General features: G+C 36.4%; 1 long non-coding RNA gene across 1 annotated transcript in view; it reads left to right on the top strand.

The window, feature by feature from the left end:
- Positions 1–17,190, top strand: part of LOC147912308 (uncharacterized) — a 162,909-nt gene extending 145,719 nt beyond the window's left edge. Inside the window, exons 3-4 of the long non-coding RNA XR_015550050.1 lie at positions 15,639–15,661; positions 16,828–17,190. This is a non-coding gene — a long non-coding RNA (uncharacterized LOC147912308). The remainder of the gene's footprint in view (positions 1–15,638; positions 15,662–16,827) is intronic.
- Positions 17,191–20,093: the final 2,903 nt, after the last annotated feature.

Here is a 20,093-nt window from a genome sequence, read left to right as displayed (position 1 = left end):
ATGAGATATCACCTCACATCTGTTAGAAGGGCTATTATCAAAAAGACACGAACAATCAGGTGTTGGCAAGGATGTGAAGAAAAGGAAAGCTTTGTGTACTGTTGGTAGGAATGTAAGTTGGTGCAGCCGCTGTGGAGAACAGTATGGAGATTACTCAAAAAGTTAGAAATAGAATTACCATATGATCCAGCAAACCCACTTCTGGGTATTTATCTGAAGAAAATAAAAATAATAACTTGAAAATATATGAGCACCCCTGTTCATTGCAGCGTTATTCACAATAGTCAAGTTATGGAAACAACCTAAATGTCCACTCATGGGTGAATAGATAAAAAAATGTAACACACACACACACACACACACACACACGCAGGAATATTATTCAGCCATAAAAAAAGAAATAAATCTTTCCATTTGCGACAACATAGATGGAACTTGAGGGCATTATGCTAAGTGAAATAAGTCAAATAGAGAAAGACAAATACTGTGCAATTTCACTTATATGTGGAACCTAAAAAAATAAAAATAAACGAGCTCACAGATACCGAGAACAGATTGGTGGTTGCCAGAGGTGGGAGGTGGGTAATGAGCAAAATGAGCGAAGAGGGTCAAAAGGTACAAACTTTCAGTTATAAAATAAATGTCATGGAGATGTAATGTACAGCCTGGTGACTCTAGTTAATAATACCATACACATCTTTGAAAGTTGCTAATAGAGGAAATCTTAAAAGTTCTCGTCACAAGAAAGAACAATTTCATAACTATGTATGGTGAATGGATGTTAACTTAGACTTATTGTGGTGATCAATACACGATATATATATAAATATTGTATCATTACATTGTACACATGAAACTAGTATAATGTTATATGTCAATTATACCTCAATAAAAAAAATGTGATATAAAGGCGATTTCAACAGTACCTAAATGGTGTGTGTGTGTGTGTGTGTATAAAAGAATGCATCTAATAGAAACATATAAATAGGTGTATGACCATTTAGACCTGCATCAAGGCAATTGCATATATACCATTGCCGGCTACTTTATCTGAGGCATTTCAGTATTATCCATTTTATTTCTAACTTCTAAATATCAAGACTGTTAACCTTTCTAGAGAATCAATGTAACTTTATAAAAAAGGGTTTCAACTAAGCAGAATTTTCTTTTTTCATTGAAAAAAAGTAAAGTACTGTTTTGGATAGGAACAGTTTTTTGACAAAATCTAACACATTTTATGTCTGCCACTTGAAATAGTTTAATTACTAAAATAAGAAATCACACATCAATGTATTGGGATATCTTTAATTTTATTTATTTATTTTTGGCCCAAAGCCCCAGTAGATAGTTGTACGTCATAGCTGCACATCCTTCCAGTTGCTGTATGTGGGACACGGCCTCAGCATGGCCAGAGAAGCGGTGCGTCAGTGCGCGCCTGGTATCCGAACCCCGGGCAGCCAGCAGCGGAGCGCGTGCACTTTACCGCTAAGCCACGGGGCTGGCCCATGGGATATCTTTAGAAATAATGTTTTAATGATTTGGGAAACAAATAATTGTTTGAAATTTTTCAACATAGGCCCTCTAACAATTTTACTATGTTCTTTTAATTCAAATTTCACTGGTACATGGCAGAATATGATTAGATACTATCTGGCTTTTGATTTCAATGCTTGTTAATGTCTGTATTCATATTAGATCATGGATGTAAGGCACTTGAAAAGACATGTTGTTTCACGTTTAGCCCACAACAGGTATTAGCAGCCTTAGTCAAGCCATAGACTCAGTTCAACGAAGTACTTCAAAATAGTGGAAGTAAGCAGGTACATCCTAATGTGATTTGGCATGGACTTTTGGGGAGAAATTTAAAATTTGGATCACTTGGAAGAGACAAAAGTGAAAATTATGCAAGCAGTAGATAGAAATTTTACACTGTATCTCCCAGTCTGCAGATTTGAATTCTTACAAGTTTCTTGTACAATTTGCACATTTTTTCATGTCCTCGGCACAAATCTATTCCTGTGTCTGCTTTAAATATAGGAGAGGAGTATAGGAGAAAACAAGCTCTTGTAAAACTGTTTAGAAAATGAGCAGAAGAATAGTAAAGGCCCTTCTGTTTAAGACAAATAAGCTTAAAACATTCGAAACCTCCAGGGCACATCAATAAATCCTTATTTCCCAGCTATAGGGCAATCTGTGGCACTTACTTATGTTTACGTTATTAATTTGATCGAATTTTATGTTCTTGTTCTAAGATGAAGAACACGCTACAGCAAAACATTAGCCCACCAAGAAAGAACGTGTCTCAGGATCCCACCCACTGTCCTCTTAACTCTTGGCTTCCTGGTTTTTCATCTAACCTCCATCCACTCTTTAGTTTTTTCACACTTTCTGTTCCCTGTCTATCATTTAAATATAAATTTATCTCTGAGTTCTACTCTAAATTCTTCCCTTCTTTCTCTACACATTTTCCATTGGTGATGTTATCTAATATCATGACTTCTTATACCAAATTATTCCCAAATCTACAAATCCAACTGAGATTTGTCTTGAGCCTTCCACCTAAAAGTCTTCCTGGTTCTTGACTCATTTCATGCCTTAGCCTATATTCATCTTTCCTCAAGCTTGTTCCTTTTCCTATGATTCTCATTGTTAAGGAATAGCTCCATCATTCAGTGACCCAACACGGAAATCTGTGCGTTATATTTGAATGTTCGCTCTCCCACACTCTCCATAGTCACTCAATCACCCAGTGATGTCTACATTACTTTCAAAATATTTCCGGAGTCGGTCCATTTGCCCCCTCTCCTTACTGCTTATTTTAGGCAAATAGGATTCCTTTTCTGGATTATTGAAACATCCTTCTAAAGATAAGTTCTTTCTTAAATCCTTATGGTAGGCAGAACAACGGCCTCCCAAAGATGACCATGTCCTAATCCTTGAGACCTGTGAAAATGTTACCTTATGTGGCAAAAGGGACTTTGCAGATATGATTATATTAAAGGACCTAGCATTGAAAAAGAATATCCTTGATTATCCAGATGGGTCCAATCAAATCACAAATCTTTAAAAGCTGAGAACTTTTTCCAGACATGTTCTGTCAATAAGAAAGGGGCAGACGTGTCATCACTCAGAGTGGGGGAAGGAATTAGGGAGGGATCAGTGATCCTGCCTCCTCTATATGATTTGACTTATTGAACTTGACCTATAGAATTATTTTTTGACCATGCCTTTCTTTCTATTTTCAGAGTCACCTGATCATTTTGGGGACACTTCAGAGTCTTTCTTTCCTGTTGATTTAGGATTCCTTTTCCTTGGCCTTTTACCACTCATCCATCTGCTCTCATGCGCCCAAATAATCTATTCTACTATCTCCTTTACCTTCCTTTTATGCTTGTAAGTTTATGCCTTTTGTTGCTAATAGGTTTTTTGTCTAATTTAGGAGGTTTGGGTAAGGAGTTTAACTGAATGTGTGTGTTCAACCTGCAATCTTTTCACAAAGCCCCTCCCTCTTCAATTTTCTTACCTTTCCAAACTCTTTAAAAAAAATTGATTTCTGCCTACTTGTTCCTTTTTGCACTGTTGGATTTGAGTGATGGCCTCTTAATGTAAGGCTTAGCGGAATCAGGACAAATTTTATAGAACAAATGAAATTTTGAGATCTAAAGACTTTGTCACATATTGAAGATTTATATAAAATGCAATATCAAAAATAATTATATTTTTGGAAACAGAATGAATCCCAAACCTGTCTTCCCCCAAAGAAGTTGAAACCCCAAGAGACATTTAATAGAACGCAGGTTTTTAACTTAAATAAAGGAAAGTCCCCTACCTTTGTGCTCTATAAACAGCACAGAGGTTTTCGGTTTTAAGCAGGAAATTTAAGATCAGATGTCAGAACCCAATAACTGGTTGCAGTAGAGTGTCACCCTTTGCTTAGCTCCATATTATATACTCAGTATATATATATTATATATATATATAATATATATATACTACTTTAATCTTCCCTTACTTTTTGGAGAAGAGCCAGACTGAAAATGCATGTTTTCAAAGGACTTGAATAGAATCTTGTCTAAAATGCAAAACATGGTTTCTTTTTTAACATCTTGTGGTATGCTTTAATATTTTTCTCTATGTCCTCATGGTTTTTTTGGCTTCTTGGGAAGGGGTGGAGGAAACCAAGTACAAAAACAAAGAGAGGGAGAGAAAGAGAGAGAGAGATGAAAGGCACCAATAATGATCATTTTTCTTAAATATAAACCAAGTCTTCTTAAATCCTTTCCAGATTGAGTCTTGGTCCCTTCTATAATTTTTTAAGATCAATTCAAATTTTATTCAAGTAAGACTTTTGTCTTTATTTTGGTCCCAAACATGAGTGTTATGAAGTTACCATTAATCTGTTAAAGAATTCTTTTAAGAAAGAATACTTGATTTTAAAATAGAAATGTGCTTCATAAAAGCCTCAGTCATAAATTATAAATTTTACAGAAAACAGAATTTGCAGTGAGACCAGTCCTAAGTTACTCTCAAGGTCACTCTGCCACTTGAGCCAACAGTCCTTGGAGTAAATGATGATATGGTCGTTGTTACAAGAAACATGACACTTCCCAAGGAAAAAATCTCATGACAAACCTAACTATTTGCATGTAACGGATAGTCAATAACTTGACAAAAAAAAAAAAAAGAAAAAAGAAAAAAAAGCAGATAGAGGAAATGAAGAGAAGAGTACAAAGGGAGTGGTGCAAATGTTTTGATGATGTTTTTTAAAGGATAAAATTAAAGTATAAATTTCCTTCCTTCAACAGTGACCAAACACGCTGCACAATAACTTCTGAATTTGGCATTTTATCAGACCTCCACGGAGAATATTCTCTGAGCGCAGTCTGAAAATAAAAGAAGAGAAAATAAACAAACACTACAACCAATTGAAAAATTATTTGTGAGCATCCACAGATGGCATTTACTAGATTATAAGAGGGCTAATAAAGTTCTGTCTTGTATATGTGATTGCATAGAACTTCAATCTGTCATTTTTGCATAATTGAGAAAGTAAGAGTCTGACATGATTAGTTTGAGAAGGTGATAATGAGAAAATATTCTGACCCATTTGTAGCTTGTCTAAAACACATTGAACAGAGGAGGAACACATCTGGACATACAGTAATTTAAGGGTATAGTTATTGCATCCCCATTCCTTTTAGCCTCAGTTCAATTTAGGGTTATTATCTAATGGATTTAAAATTAAACTTTGTCTCTGCTATCAAGGTGACATGTGAGTCTCAAAAGTACCTTACAAGTTGCTTTGAGGGGGTCTTTCTCTAACATTGTTAAATGTGAATCATGAGTTACAGAACTTTAAAACTGGCCATGTGATGCAGATAAGGCAAGTAAACTGTGGTGGTGAAAACGACAGATTGTTTCTTCTTAACAATCGTTAGAGAATGGGTCAGACCTGGAATTCTGTTACAAAGAACTTGGATTATGAGATTAGAAGAAAATCTGGCCCAGTCCAAAGCCATCCTTGGCATGGGAGGAATTCTTGAAAGTTTTGTAAATTGTGGGAGTACCATGAAGAGTTGGGCAGGCTACATGAGCAAATGGAGCATGTCTAGCCAGAGGAGAGTGGCCAGATGAGAAGGAGATCAGAAGCAATTAGAAAGCATGAGGAGGGCTGGCCCCGTGGCTTAGTGGTTAAGTGCGTGCGCTCCGATGCAGGCGGCCCAGGTTCGGATCCCGGGCGCGCACAGACGCACTGCTTCTCCGGCCATGCTGAGGCCGCGTCCCACACACAGCAGATAGAAGAATGCGCAACTATGACATACAACTATCTACTGGGGCTTTGGGGGAAAAATAAATAAAATTAAAAAAAAAAAAAAAGCATGAGGAAATATTGAAGGAACTGGGGATAAATTAAAGAGGCTTGTGACAGCATCTGTAAATATCTGAAAAGCTGAACATAAGCACAGGGGGAAAAAAATCGAAAAACAAAGCTAACGTTCTCTTTTGGGGGACTTGTTCTCGTTGGACCTAAAAAGGGCAGACTCAGAATGAATGCAGGGTAGTTAGAATGAGATGCAATTTAGTCAAAACAAGAGATAACTTTCTAGCAATTTGGTTCTCCCAGAGTGTCCCACATTGGGAGAAACTACATCAGTAGTTTCCAGTCTCAGTGAGAAGGTTAAGCAAAGTCTAGATAGAGAATGGAGGAGATAACCAAGCATTGAAGCAGTACTGAATTTCATGACTTCTAAAGTCCTTCCAACCCTTCGAGTTAGTAAATGTTTTGGCTTGGTCTGAGCATCTGGGCACACCCTGAACCCAATCACGGGGCCATGCCTGCTTGATGTGTCACTATTCCACAAACCATTATTTTCTCCAGATATTTTGGCGATGAAGATTAAATGCAGCTTTCATTTGATTAGTATATTTACTAAAAACAAATAACGCTATCACCATTCACAATTTGACATCTTTTTTCTGGGTGTATGCCTTTATAGGAATTTCAACAGGCATTAGGTACAATTTAATTCATCAGCTATTTTTATCAAATGTTATAAGTGTCAGGTTAGTAAAACGTAGAATCTCGATTTTATGCATGGCATGGGGTTTCTATTTCATTAGTATTTTTCCATTTAACTCCTTAAAATATCCTCAAAATAGCTGATTATAGGGTTTTGATTTGAGCCATGGCCTAGATGTTGAGTTGCACTCAGTACACAATTTTCCCTCCCTATATCTCTTCCCACATCCAGCATAGGAGGCTATTTTGAGGCTGATAGGGGAAGGGATATTTGACCTACTTAGGAGACTAATGTAAGCATTTGATATACGTGGATTACCTTCCCATACTTTGTGTGTGTGTGTGTGTGTGTGTGTGTGAGGAAGATCAGCCCTGAGCTAACATCCAGGCCAATCCTCCTCTTTTTGCTGCGGAGGACTGGCCCTGGGCTAATATCCGTGCCCATCTTCCTCCACTTTATATGGGACGCTGCCATGGCATGGCTTGACAAGCGGTGCGTCGGTGCGCACCCGGGATCCGAACCTCGGGCCGCCAGCAGCGGAGCGCGCGCACTTAACCACTGCACCACGGGGCCATACTTTAAACTAGGGTAACCCATCCACATCCATCTGGCTTCCACCAGTAAGGGAGTGGTCCTCTTTTGCTATCCTAGACTGTTCGTAGGAAAAGTCTTAAATCTTGTTGTTTCATTTCGGCCTCCATTCCCACCTTTTCACATTCCACTCCTGCCCTTATATGATTACTTACTTTTAGCTTCATCTCAATCTTTGGTTTTGACTCTGGACATTTCTCAGTGTCAGAGTCTACACTTGGCCTCTGGTGCTCTTGCTCTGGCTGCTCTCCTACTTGATCAGTACCTGGTTTGGGTCACAATCCCACTTGCCCAGTCCCTGATACTGGCACATTCAGATGGATCAACTTCTAGGCTTACCTTAAATACTCATGAAGATGGACAGATGGTGGCCTCTTTCCAAATTGCTACTGGTGGAGCTCAGAGATGGCATTTCTGAATGCCATATAATAGGTCATGTGTGCACAATTTGAGATTCTTACAATAGGCTGATGGTTCTGGGTGCCTTCTATTTGAGTTCAGTTTCCTGGGTCCCATCCTGGGTCACATCACATCAGATCGATGTCTTACTCTATAATATTTTGGAGACTTCCACTGTGCTTTGACTGAACCTCTAGAGAATATGAACAAGAACAATGATATGGCAAAGTGTGGCATCAATGTGGTCATTTATCTAAGCCAAGCACCCAAAGCAGGGTTATTTTTCTGACCCGACTCAACAGGTTTATGAGAAAAATGTAATTGGGTACCATTTTACTTGAAACTCTATCAGGCAAATGCTTAAGCACAATATTCCCCTGGAACAAATAGTTTCCTTTAAGAAAATTGAGATTAAAAAAAAAATTCAATTAAAATTAAAGTAAAATAGAAAATCTTAATTTAAACATGTAGACCAGTTATAGAGAAATTTACAAAAAGCAAGCACGTAAAAAATGAAGATAAAGAAAATAGGAACGTACTTAGTGACATGCCATATAGGGGATAAATTTGTTTTGGGGCAGGTTTAGAGAGTTCTTCAACCTTCTGTCTTCTAAATTTCCAATTAAAATATGAACATGGAGAATAGGGGAATGTGTTTGTTTACACTTGGCAAGAACTGATTTCCTGTTTCTAAGAAAAAAAGCTTTCAAAGCTTTTTTGGACTTCAAATAGCTCTTGCAAAACAATATTTTGATGAGCTAAGTGTAAATGAATCAGAAACATATGGATTGGATTTCCATTGAGATACACATGGGTTTAAACATAAGCTGAAGAGAATGCCTGGTAAGTTATACTTGGAATTGATGGAAACCAAAATGTGGTACATTTTTCAAAACTTATTTTGAGATACCTTATGTCCTGTCCCGCAGCCCAAACACTGGAGGTTTATTCTCTCTTTTTAGGAAATCTTTTTGGAAGGTGGAAGTTACTTGTTCTTTAATGGAAAAGAGTTAAGTTTTAACAAGCATGCTTCAAACTGATGTTATCACATGCATCTACCTATCTGCAGGAGTGAAGAAATCCTCAGGGCCACTAACACAAATAAATGTTCATTTTCAACAATTTTCTTTGCCCTTGCTCTTTTCCATTTCGTTTCCCTGACCTCAGAACAGAAGCATCTAAGGATGGGAGGATAGTGAATGAAATCTCATGTTGAAAGTTTTGCTAAAACATGTATATGTGGCTATATCTATCTTTGCATCTCGTAAAGCTGTCTTCACAATACTTCTAAAAATAGTTTGTTTAAAGTAAATAATTTCAAAAATATATTTTCTTCTATCCTGGGTGATACTTAAAATTGCACTGGGAACCAATTTGATAGAAGATGTTATGATACTAAATAATTTGGGACTATAAATTCTGATCCATAGAAGAGATGATTACATGATTAATGCTATTTATATAGCCTAATCCTTTCAAGGTCTCTGGGGTTTGTGAAACAATGGTATAAGAGATATTTCTCTTACCCACTCACCAACAGATTTGCATCAGATGTTGTTATGGGCTGAATTGTGTCCCCCTAAAATTTATATGTTGAAGTCCTAACACCCAGCACCTCAGAATGTGACTGTATTTGGACAGAGGGCCTTTAGAAAGGTAATTAACTTATAATGAGGTCATTAAGGTGGGCTTTAATCCAAGATGGCTGATATCTTTATAAGAAGAGATTAGAACACACACACAGAAGGAGGACAATGTGAAGACACAGGGAGAAAGTGGTCATGTATAAGCCTAGGAGAGAGGCCTCACAAGAAACCCACTCTGCCAATTCCTTGATTGTGGACTTCTAGTCTCCAGAATTATCAGAAAATAAATTTCTGTTGTTTAAAGCCACCCTGTTTGTGGTACCCTGATATGGCAGCCCTAGCACACTAACACAGTTGTGAAGATGTTTGTCCTCCACCATTCACAAGTCATTGTGACTGTTAACTACAGGCCAGAGTCTAGTATTTCCTTCAGTTGCACCTGGAAGATGGCGTCCTAGAACCTAAGTGTTTGACCATGATGGAAGTCATCAGGATTAAATGCCAAGACGTCTGTGATCTACAGCACACAGGAAGAAGACTACTTAAGCCAAAGCACGGGTCCAGTTCTCCAGGTCCTAGCATAATCTGTTCTTGGCATCCCTCTGGCAGTAGCTGAATCCTATTCGTTTCCCTACCTAGATTCTGTTCTTTGCCCATTTCCCTTGGTCTTGGTTTATATTAGACTTGCCCTCTTTATTCATTTCTGCCAAAATTTGGACTCCACTCCTAGCCTGGCTCCTCAGCCATGTGTCAGCTATGCCCTGACACCTGTATTCTGATCTCATAGGAAAACACTGAATTCAAAGTAAGTTGTATGTCCATCTGGTTGTACTAGTCAAGACCATGATGGCGTTCTTGCCATGTGGTGGCTTAACAGCCACACTTTGTAGGTATATCTCTTTCCTCTTCCTATTAGCTTGGCTGCGTCTGCCCATTCAGGCCTGCTGCTTTCTCTCAACTGCTCTGGACTTCCCTGCCAGCTGATTGTCCCCCTACTGCATATGCCATTGATAACCTAAACCACTGGTTCTAGTATCAGACTGATTGTGTTCTTATTCTGACCACTTCTGTAATAATCTTGTGCCAAAGTTCCTCCATCTGAAAATGGGGATAATAATAGTATCTATTTCACAAGGTTGTTGGGAGATTTAAATAGGATAGTATATGTAAAGTGATTTGAACAGGGCCTTGTATATTGTAAAAGCTCAATATATGTTAGCTAAATTTAAGAATGATAATGGCTACTCTAGGATATGAAAACATATTTGATCATTATAACAGACCGGAAAGGAGGGAATTATTTCTATCTTTTACAGATGAAAAGACTGAGCAGAACCTGATTGGATTTAAAACCCAAGGTTTTCATCCTCTTAACAGCATAGTTCCACCCTAGAAGAGATAGCCAAAGGAAATGGGCCAAATACAGTGACTCACTGTTGCCTAAATATAACACGTCTTCATCAGGAGCCATTGGAGAAAAAAGACTCCCTTTGATTAACATAACTATTACCAAGATGGTGGAGAAGCTCTTATACTTTTCTTAAGAGGAGAGTTGGACCAAGTGCCCTACAGTTAGAAGCAAACTTATTGTATGCTGTGGAAGTCCAAATCCTAATCAGACTCACAGATCTGAAAGAAAACATCCATATCCGTATTACACACTGAATAAATCAGGAAACTCAGGATGTATTGAAGACTTTGAATCTTTGTGAGTTGGGTGATCTCATGATCACAGCATTCTGAAGTGCATTAGTACACTTTCATTTCGTATATAGGAGCCTCGAAACTGAGACGCGTGGCAATAAATTAAATCATCAAGTCCTCAAGCAAACCAGTGGATTTTGGTTCATGCTTCTTGCTCCTTCCTCATTGTATTTGGCAGACCACAGTATTATCTCTGTTGGGAGTGGGAGTGGGGGACAATAAACTACAAATAGTGTAAGCAGGAGTTGATACTTCATGGGGGTTAGCGTAACTGAAACTGCCTTCACGGAATTTCTTGCACTGTTATCTGTCATCTGTTTTACAAAGTGTTAGTATACAAAATCATTTGGAAACTTGGTCAAAGACATGTAGTATTATATCATATGAGGCAATGAGATGAAGAACTATCTTCTCAAGAGTGAAGTAAAGGAAAACATATAAAGCTGATTTTAAACATCTTCCTCTGCTTCCATTGTCACTGACTAGTGCCCCGAGGAACTCAAGGGTGGGTTTGGAAGCATTTAACTGTTGTTATGTTAAGGAGACAACCAGTAGCCACCCTGAAGCTAACCAAGCCTCCCTACAAGAGCTGCCTTATTTTTAAAGCGAAGATCTCTTCAAGAGGAGATTAAGCCTCATTACCACAATCTGCAGTGTACCTGCCTCTCCCTTTTGAATATTCATTCCCCAACCAAATAAAAGTTCCTCCTTCCCTTTGTTCCAGGCTTCCATGACTTTGGAAATGATTCCTCGTGGCCTCCTATTTGCTGCAAATACACTTTACTTTGTGAGACAACTTCCACTGGTGTAGAGTCTTATTTAACTCACAGGAGGCGAGCCTACTTGGTTTGGTAACACCATCCTGTCTTCTAACTGATTTTAATTATTCTCTAAAAGTATAAGTAGCATGGTTGATAGCAATTTCCATAAATTTCTCTAAGAAGGACACTGCCAAACATGCAAAAAAAATAATCTTCATGGTGTTGGGCTATGGTCATTGTATTACTAAATAAGACTAAAATAAGAATTATTCCCAAGAAGACACGTGTGGATCTCTCTGTGGGTGCTGTGTGTTGGACTGAAAGGGGAGGTGTGACAAGCAGGGTCTCCCTTAGAGAAAAAAATAGAAATGTAATCTTGTGCATGTTTATTCAAAGGAATTGACTACACTGACTTCAATATTTTTCATGTGAAGGTTGCAGGACATAGTACTAACTATTCAAGTTTCAACTCCGGGTTACCATGCAGAGAGGCTGTCCCTGAGTCCCTCAGCTAAAATAGCCTGCATTTCCAAACTAATGACACTTTTTCCTATTATTCGTTTCATTTTTTTTTCGTAATACGTACCATTATCTGCAAGTGGCTTGTGTGTTTGAGTATTTATTATCTCACTCTCCCCACCAGAATGTTGGCATGATTCAGGGACCTAGTTTATCGTATTCATTACTGTGTCCTCAATATGTAGAATCCTGCCTGCCACAAAGGAGGCATCCAATCATAATGATTGAAAAACAATAACTAAATGATTGATTGAATGTTCACAAAGTTGAGAGAAATTTTTCCAAAGAAAAACACAAACCAGTTTTTAAATTCTATTAATAAGATTCACCACTGGAATTAAAGCCAGCTCTGTAAATTACAGCATAGATTATCAGATAAAATGTGTGGCTTCTTACTTACCGCTATCACTTCATTTGTTTCTTTTGTATATTCATTCACCAAACATTTACACAACTCTTATTGTGTGCCAAATGTAGTACTTTTGAAATAAGGATAATAATGTGTAAGATACAGTTCTAGTAGAAGCAGGAGCTGTATTCGCTACATAACTAACAAGGAAAAAAATTAAATAGGAAATGTATGCACCATGTAAAAGCTTTTTTCAAGTGGGCTGCCATCCTAACTACTGCCAACACATGTAAGAGGGCAATTTTTAACATATACAATAAAGTTACCGCCCAAAACATGATAAGCTTGAGTAAAGAATGAAGTTCTAGGCTAGAAATAGTTTTCATTGACTGACAGTTGAGTATCAGAAAAGATAGAATCCCATCATCCTTTCAAATGTTATTGCCTCCCAAGAAGACACTATTTCATAAGGCAAGAAGTTTGGGTAGGAAAGTTGGATAAATTTTATGGTACTTTACTCACAAGTTAAGTTTCTTTTAACTTAACTTTACTCACAAGTTAAGTGAAACTCAGAAGTTTCACAGAACCCAAGATATCTCTTGTTAACTGAAAAATTACTCATATTAGTGGTTTATATTTAAAAAATAACATCCCATGTAGTACAAAATACTTTCTAAAATGGGAAATAAATGTCATGAATTGAATTGTGTCCCTCAAAAAAGATATGTTTGAGTTCAGTACCTCAGAATGTGACCTTATTTGGAGATAGGATCTTAGAGAGGTAATTGAGTTAAAATGAAGTCATTAGGGTGGGCCCTATAAAAAAGGGAAAATTTGGACACAGAGCCAGTACATGGAGACAATGTCATGTGAAGATTAGAGTGATGCTGCTACAAGCCAAGAAACTAGGAGAAAAGCTTGGAACAGATCCTTCCCTAGTGCCTTCAGAAGGGGTGTGGCTATACCAACACCTTGATTTCAGATTTCCAGCCTCCAAAACTGCCAGACAATACATTTCTGTTGTTTAAGCCACCCAGTCTGTCGGCCTTTGTTACATTAGCCCTAGCAAATCAATACAAGAAGCTAGGTTGGAATTAAGACAACAAATATATGATTAAATCCTGCTTGAATGGATTTTCCAGTCGTAGTAACCATTTACTTTTCATTTGGAAAAGAATAAATTGCTGAAACTTTGAACAATGTTTTCGAGAAAAAATACACTACTGTGTTAGATTATTACTATTATTTGAGAGAAACAATGAATGTAGCTTTAAAACAGTCATGGCATGTTCATAACACAAGAAAGTCATTGAATTATTTCAACAGATGCCAAAAACATACTTTTAACACCTCAATATTTTGTTTTGATTTTTTAAAAAATCCAAACACAAATAATAAACACACAGAAATCAAAGAATAGAGTTTTACTTGTTAACTATTGTCTTCAATTAAATCTAATATAAAATGTTTAATGTAACAGAATAGACATTTCCATTAAAATCAGGAAAAAGATAATCATACCACCATAACCAACCTTACTCAGCTTTGTTTTATGATCAGAGTCAATGTACGGAGGTAAAGAAAATAAGACATATAACTGTTGTAAAGGAGAAACCAAAAGTGATCCGTTTTCTAGATAAACTGTTCTATGTAAAGAGTGAAAAACATCAACTCAAAAACTGTTAGAAGCAACAACAGAATTTATTATGACTATTAAATTCAAAATAAATGAGCACACATTATATATGCATGTAAAATATAAATTATATATAATAATTATGAAAAATATAAATTTAAGTGAAAATGCCAAAGGAATAAATTTAATAAGAAATATACACGGTTTGTACAGAGAATATGCGTGTGTGCGAAAAAATAAATATTTTTCCCATTTATTTAATTCCAATAAACATGGCAATAGGACTTTCAAAAATGAGAAAATCATATAAATGTTATATGAGAAACTAAAGTGTGAATAACCAGAAAAGTTGTGTAAAAGAATAATGAGAAGGGACTTTTGCTCCCAGGCATTAAAAGACACATACACATTATATTTATTTTTTTAAAAAAAGGATAGTGCTTTCCGGACTCTTTGTTCCCTCATACTTAAATGAGTACATAGTAGAATAATTGGATACAGATAAAAGTAAAGTAAGACAACCATTATTTTTTAAAATTATCTGAAGTCCTACAAAATACCAATAATCTATCTTAACATACTATTGTATATCTTTCCAAATATTTTTCTAAAATTTAGGGATATACACATTTTATTTCCAAATAGGATTATACCATATACATTCTTTTGAAGTCTGCTTTTATATTTAATATATCAAGGAAATACATCATTTTCATGCTTTCATGGTATTTAACCACATGGGTATGCCATTGGTTACTAAGTCTACTCCTTCATTTTAGGTTTTCAGATTAGTTGTTTTTTTAGTCATTATAAACGAAGTTCAAAAGACAACCATATAAAGATACATCTCTATCCTTATACAAAGTAGTTCCTAAAGATGGATTTTGGAAGTGAAGTTAATGGGTCAAAGGAACAAAACAGAAATTCCAGAACTTCTCCAACACACTCACCCATACAAACTTATACACATGTACAAAAGATTGATCTATATGCATATTCATTAAAACATTTTTATAATAGCAAAAATTACTAACATATAAAATCATCAATAATAATTTATTGTTTTACTAAATAATCCTGCACTATTTAATGCTACATTAAAAGTATCATGCTATTGGGGCTGGCCCCATGGCTTAGCGGTTAAGTGCACGTGCTCCGCTGCTGGCGGCCCATGTTGGGATCCTGGGCGTGCACCGCCGCACTGCTTCTCTGGCCATGCTGAGGTGGTGTCCCATGTACAGCAACTAGAAGGATGTGCAACTAACCTACAACTATCTACTGGAGCTTTGGGGAAAAAAAGGAGGAGGATTGGCAATGGATGTTAGCTCAGGGCCGGTCTTCCTCAGCAAAAAGAGGAGGATTGGCATGGATGTTAGCTCAGGGCTGATCTTCCTCACAACAAAAAAAAAAAGGTATCATGCTATAGAAAACAATCTTTTGAGATGTTCCTGATGTTCTAAGAGTAAAATAAGTTTACAAAGGAAGCATGCATATCAACTGTGAATAATTTTTCTTGGGGAGATAATGACTGCCTTGTTTTATTTATTGTGCTTTTTTTTTCATTTGCAACAGTTGCTGCAATGGAGATTTACTAGGTATGTGGTTCTTCCCTGTGTCTGGGCAGGTTCAGGGACCTTGAACATCCACTTCTTACTCTCTCTTCATGCAGTGGACTTTTCCAAACCCTTCTCTTCCTCCAAGATCTAGACTAAATCCTTACAGCATGATGAAGTCATTTCCAAGTGCTGCAGCCCCAGCTGGGCAACCTCCTCCCTGTGTTTCAACATCACTGACTCTGTGCTAACCTTTTTAGATAAGCTGATTTTTATTCCCCAGTCAGTCTTACCATTCTTCTACATCAACACGTGCACACTGCAGAAGGCAGAAGCCCATCAGAGAAGATGGGCAGGGAAACATCTAATTAAATCAGAAATCTCCATATCTTGTTTATTTTAATATTCATATGAATTTTATTGAGACACCTAGCTATATTATGAGGTGGCAACTTCTGTCTTATTTAGTGAACCTTTAGAAAAGAGAGAGAGAGAAAGAAATGACTTTTTATCTCCCAACACATGACTTCATTTCCTATTATCTTGCCTTGAGTGTCACATATCTGAAGGCTATAAGCAATGTAGAAGTATCATTGAGATGTAGACTACTTATGGTACAAGATGATGTGTGAGTGGCAGTTCTAATTGCAGCCTCTTTTAATCTCTCTAAAATGCCAATAAGGTCATAAAAAGGATAAGTGCCATCAAGACAATCTACAGCTTAATTTGAAAATAATTGATGCTATTTATAAGACAGATAGAACATGACTGAGACACTATACAGACTTAGAAAAATATGACAATGGGTTTTATTTAAAAAAAAATTAAAAACATGGAAATAAATTTCTTACTCTTTTTTCCTCTGTCCCTGACTCAAATTCCAAGCGTTTATGGCAAGCAGAAACCAGAGCAGATATTCTCTGTTCCCCTTGGATTATCCTTGACTTTGTAGTCATGGTCCTATTTTTTCATTTTCTACCACCCCACATTTTCCATACTTAGATTGAAACTGTAGACTTTGGAAACTGTAGGACAGGAAGTTGAAGAGTGTGGGGAGTGGTGTGATATTATCATAGATTTTTCTTCCTACCAGAAAGCACTTTGGGGGCTGGGTGTTCTATAAAGACCTCAAGTAAATAGGACAGGAGCAAAGATTCAATATACAACAAATTTAAAAATGAGGTTTTGTGTATATTTCCTCTGTCTAGAGTACCAGAGAGATGAGCAAAGAACATTGAAATGGGTGGAAGAAGCCACACCAGAAGAACAAAGGTGCATTCCATGAAAATCTACTGGAAACAAGCAATTGGACCATGTCCCACTCAAGGCCCAGAAGTATCCAGAGAGTCGTGAAGGAGATTGGTTAACCATCTAAGTGGAAGAGAGTAGAGTCATTGGTGACCAATTTATCCTGTCTGTCCATAAAAATCTTGATCCAGATCAGATCCCACCTTCTTTTCATCATTAAAGAAAATATATATTTCATATCTAACTGAAAATAAATTTGGAGCTGAAAATAGTTTAATGTATATACCTTGAAAAGGGAAAATGCTTGCTAAATAAAATTGATCAAAAGATTAATAATCAAAAAATATAATGGATGCCTACAAATCAAAGAAATTAGGCAAATGTATAAATATGTGAAGAAACAATTCATAGAAGAGGACTTATACAAAGATTCTCAACTTTACTGATACTAGATTGGGGTAACACAAATTAAAAAATTAGATACTATTTGAAATGTACTAGGTTGACAAAATTAACAATTGTAACCTAGTGTAAGTAAAGATGTGTCAATGCAAACAACCAATAATCATTCAATAGATAGGAGAGATAAGGTGAGTTTTACTTGAGCCAAGCTGAGGACTATAACCTGGGAAGGCAGTCTCCACAAAGGAAGAAAGCATTCTGGAGAAGTATGGTTTTCAGTATAGTTTTATACATTTTTAGAGCAAAGAACATACATCAAACATGCCCAGGATACATATTCATCAAAGTTTCAAAAAGATGTTCACTTGCAGATTAGCAGGTCGTTATGACCCTGATGTCCGGGAAATGAAACATCTTCAGGAATATTGATACTAGCGTTACTGATACTGACATCATAGGAAAGGAAGTATGCATCCTTATCTTCAAAGAGTGCATTCTTTTACTTTGAAATAATGTTTAATGCTTTCTTTACCTTAATAGTTAAAGCAGATATAGAATGTATGCTTGATAGGCCATAAGTCAGGCTTCTTTAGTTCAGGCCGAATCAGATTTAAACCAGAATAGCTACCCTATATACCTCAATATGTGAAAATTTCTTATCAGATGTGAGAAAACAAGAATTGTTTTTAGAATTTTTTGTATGAATAGGCATGGCAATAGTACATTTATATATCCAATTTTAATTGTATTTTATATAGATATACCATAATTGTTTTATACATTTTTCTACTGATGACATCGGGATTATATGTAGTTTTCTTTCTTTTCTCCTTAACAGTGTTGTAAAATATTTAATTATTCCTGGATGGTAAGTTTGTGAGTGAATTCTTTCCTTTTAAATCTTTCCTATCTGTAAATTATAAAACAACCAATAAAACAAAATAGAGCACATCACTAAGTGGTCAAGGGAAGCAGAGCCAAATACAGATGGTAGATACAACCAAACATATAGGGATGCTGGTGGTTTCATTTACTCTGATGTTAAACAAACATTCATATATGATCTCAAAATGTGGTAAGCTCTGTCAATGAAAAGAAAAATGTACTATGAGAGATAATATTGGCAGGCACAACTTTAGATTGGGTAGTAAGACAAGATATCTTGAAGAAGTGGCATTTAAATTGAGATTAGGAAGATGGGAACACTACCAGATGGAAAGAGTGGTGGGGAGAGAATTCCATGTACAAAGAACAGCATATGTGAAGGTCCTGAGGCAGAAAGAGCTTGGCTCCTTTGAGAAACTGAAAACAGGTCAACATGGCTTGGAGTTTAGTGAACAGAGAGCAGTGTTAGTAGCAGGTAAGTCTGAAGAGTTAGGAAGATCCTGGTCACAGCCTGTTGGACCATGGTAAGTAAAACAGTCTAAAACAAGTCATCCTCTGATTTCAGTGTATTTTGTTTTCCATGCACCAATTTCAAACCCTCTTGTCCCTTTTCATATCTCTCAGATGGCTCTGCCTTTATCACTGTATTGTGGTGGCCTGGTCTCAGTTCTTTCCTGGATCTGCTATTTTATGTGAATTAGTAACTGAATGCTAATTATGCCTAAAGGAGTGTTGTTCTATAAACAAGGTCATTTTCTTTGATCTGTTGCCATTTATAATTTGGAAAGTTGAGGGAGGATGTTGAAGACAATGTGAGTGGGTGAGAAAGAAATGCTACAGGGCAAAAATCATCAATTCCTGAATTTCATAACATATGATAAAAGTAGGTTGTTTATTTCAATAAAACATAAGCCAGACTTTAAGCTGCTTCCAAGTTACAGACAAGAAAAGGTAATCTGTCTTTTAGTATTTAAAGTCAAATGGCAGATTTGGGGGGAGACACATCAGCACTAGAATGCAGAATCCATAGTGCCAAACTTCCTATCAGTGTAATATTCTGAAGGGAAAATTCTCAACAATAACTTAACCAACCTATAATGAAACACAAAGAGTGCCAAGAAATGTTCAAACCTGTGTGCATAATATATTATGATTTAATCATAAATATATGATGCCGGAACTTTATTGATAACAAATTTGTACTTCACATAAGGTGTTCTAATGTATCTCATGAAAGACAGTGCATGAAGAATGTAGTTTATGTATATCCTCATGCATTGAAAATATGTATATTTCTAATTTTATCTCGTAATTATAATTCTGTGTAAGTGGTACTTTTTATCTCTATAATTTGGCATAACTAACTTTAAAAATTATCACGAGAGATCCCAGAACATGAACCATACCATTTGAGAGTTGAAACAACATCAAAATAATATAGAGTTATCCTAAAAATATGTGAAAGAATGATGATTGGTTTCAACTTAACACCATACAAACAAGAAAAAGAGAGTTAATTTCCATTATATTCTGAAATTAAAACACTATAAATACCACCCGTGGATAAAAGAGTCATTTAATGGTCAGGCAAAGTAGCATCAATGTTTGCCAGGAAGTGTTATTTCGCAATTTTAAACTAAACTAGAAAATTCTTCTAAACTAAACTAGAAAAAATAAAGCTCTCCCATGTAGTGTGTTTAATAATGACAGAAATACATTGTGGTCATCCCAAAGTGAAAGTCCTGGGGTGCAGCCCCTGTACTCTTTGTTAGGGAAGCTTTCCTGCTATTCTGACAAAATAATGTACCATAATTTAGCAAGTACCTAAAAAGAGAGTAGGTAACTTAGTCAGTGAACATATGAGATCCAAAGTTTGTCCTATAAGCAAAGTCATAAGGGGAGCTAAATGGTAAAGATAGTTCTTAATTAATATGGTATA

The sequence above is a fragment of the Ceratotherium simum genome, chromosome 37 (genome assembly GCF_057802395.1).
Source record: "Ceratotherium simum simum isolate JZ-2026a chromosome 37, ASM5780239v1, whole genome shotgun sequence".
Lineage (NCBI taxonomy): Eukaryota > Metazoa > Chordata > Mammalia > Perissodactyla > Rhinocerotidae > Ceratotherium > Ceratotherium simum.
This window is presented reverse-complemented; position numbering and strand designations above follow the sequence as displayed.